Source organism: Gavialis gangeticus, unplaced genomic scaffold, assembly GCF_001723915.1.
Source record: "Gavialis gangeticus isolate Ggan-Ray unplaced genomic scaffold, GavGan_comp1, whole genome shotgun sequence".
Taxonomy (NCBI): Eukaryota; Metazoa; Chordata; order Crocodylia; family Gavialidae; genus Gavialis; species Gavialis gangeticus.
Genome location: NW_017729015.1, coordinates 2,925,537 through 2,928,210, shown reverse-complemented (window position 1 = coordinate 2,928,210; position 2,674 = coordinate 2,925,537). Strand labels below are relative to the sequence as shown.

At 46.1% G+C, this 2,674-nt stretch overlaps 1 pseudogene; it reads left to right on the top strand.

The window, feature by feature from the left end:
- The window catches only part of LOC109293908, a 7,300-nt pseudogene extending 6,243 nt beyond the window's left edge, over nt 1-1,057 (top strand).
- The last annotated feature ends 1,617 nt before the right edge of the window (nt 1,058-2,674 follow it).

Genomic DNA, 2,674 nt, shown 5'->3' with positions numbered 1-2,674 from the left:
GGAGGAGGCCTCATAAGGGCTCCACGGTAGCATGGGGACCCTGGTGCCAGAGAGGGCACAACATTCAGGGGTGTATTGACCCCAGCCCTGAGAAGAAGGGCAGAGGATTGGGAGGGGACCAGGTAAGGCCGAGGCCACCTGAGCCCTAAGGCGAGAAGCCCCAGAGCAGACAGTTGTGAGAAGCCCCAGAGCGGGCAGTTGTGAGAAGCCCCAGAGCGGGGACAAGCCAGAGAGCGCCAGTGGGGCGCAGGCTGTGAGGTAAGCCAGAGAGCGTCCGTGGGGCGTGGAAAGGGAAATTGACCAAACAGCATCCGGTACATCTGCAAGGCTTGGGGGGTGGTACAGGGGTGGATGGAGCCACGCGTAGCCCATAAGGCTGTGGTGCACCGAGTCACCCAAGATAGAACAAAGACTGAGATGCATCAGACCATGTCAGAGAGGACTAAGGGCAGCTTCCCTTATACATTGTCAACATCAAAGACGTGGCGGGCAAGATGTGAGGGTGCTTCTACTATCACATTGGCATGGTAGGAGGTGCTGGGGGAGTTCATGGCCGCCCCTAGGACCCTGCGCTGTTACACAAGGTATTTAGCAGAATTCAGAGATTTCACTGGAATCTGACAGGTTGCACCATGAGCACTTCTGTCTTGGCCTTGAATTTGCATCTTCTAGGATGTCAACTTTGTGCCTTAGCTCCCATACCACCACAGCACATTAGGCTGTTGCTTATGGGTTAAAGCCTTTTTTTCTTGATTCAACTGCCCACTATTTACATTAATTAATCAATTTTGCCCAGTGCCCCTTTAACATAGACCTACATGACTAGCATCCCAATAATGATTGTTCTGCTACTTAATATGACAAAGAAATAACAGAATCATCAGTTATTACAATATCTCAAAGTATTACAGTATCTCAAGAATTAGATCATAATGCATCCACAGTTGGCATCAATTAGGTCCCTTGGGAGGATATAATTCCAGGGCCATTATATTCAAGCTCAGAACATGTTCATGCTGCTGTGGTTTATCCTATAGATAAAATAATAGAAAATTAGGGATGGAAGGAACCTCAGGAGGTCCTCAAGTCCAACCCCCTGATCAAATTTGGACCATCCCCAATCATATCATCCCAGCCAAGACTGTCTAGCTTGGTCTTCAACACTTCCAAGGATGGAGATTCCATACCCTCTGGGTAAGCTGTTCCAGTGCTTCACCACTCTTCCAGTGAGAGTTTTTCCTAACCTAAACTTCCCTTGCTGCAATTTGAGACCATAGCTCCTTGTTCCACCATCTACCACCTCTGTGACTAGTCTAGCTTCATCCTTTTTATAACCCCCCACCCACCCACACACACGCACACACTTCAGGTAGTTGAAGGTTGCTATTAAATTCTCCCTCAGTCTTCTCTTCTCCAGACTAAAAAAGCCCAGTTCTCTCAGCCTCTCCTCATAAGTCATGTGCCCCAGCCCCCTAACCATTTATGTTGCCCTCCAGTGGACTCTCTCCAATTTTTCTACATCCTTTCTGTAATGAGGGACCCAAGACTGGAGACAGTACTCCAGATGTGGCCTCACTAGTGCCAAATAGAGTGGAATAATCAACTCCCTCATTCTGCTGGCAATGCTCCTACTAATGCAGCTCCATATACCATTAGCCTTCTTTGCAATAAGTGAACACTGTTGTCTCATTCAGCTTATTATCCATTGTAACCCCTGGGTTGTTTTCTGCCAAGCTGCTACTTAGCCACTTGGTCACTGGCATGTACCGGTGCATGGGACTGATCTGTCTTAAGTGCAGAAATTTGCACTGTTCCTTATTGGACCTCATGAGATTTTTGACAGTACATATGACTGCTGACTGATGGCCACAGGGTACACAACTAATCTCATGTTGAGAAGACCACTCATTTAACATCACATTTGGCATATGGAAGGGGTATGGGGTGGGGAGGGGTGGAGCCCCAGGAAACACACCTAGGAGAATCTCCCAAAGGTCAGGAGATCCTACATTATTGGAGCCTCCCTTTTCAGGTTTGAACGAAGATGGACTTTGTTTCCTCCTCTTTTTGGGTAAACATTCCTAAGACCCAAGAGGAAAAGATAAACGAAGGACACCTCCCATAGAGGGGTGATGCAGGCAGACACGTGGGCCATTGCACACCTTTCCCCAGTGGGGTCACAGTTGTGGTCTTTTTTATACACAAGATATGACATAGCAAATTAATGCACGTTCCAGTAAAGATATATTTGTTTTCACTACGATCTTAAACTGAATAATGTAATCCTAGCCCCTAGCATATTGGTAAAGGTTCTAGTTTCTTTCTAACTGGAAAAAAATACGTGCTGTATTTATATGTGATGGTGAACTACACCATCTGCACCCCCCTTTCAAAATCCTAGAGTCATCTGTGTTCCCATGTACCATTATACCTAAAGAGTAGTCAGAGAAACTGATTACCTTTTTAGGTGTCTTCTTTCTTGTCTACACACTGCCAAATGTTGCATGATTATTATGCTCAACCATTGCCTCTCCAAAATAACCAAAATACAAGCTGGATTTGTGCTTGATTCCTACTTGACTTAACATTTACTCAGTTTCTCTCTACTCCATGTCTTTTCTGGTAAATGGGCTTCTGGATGTGCTGGCACAAGAACTGGAAGAAAGAGGTAGTT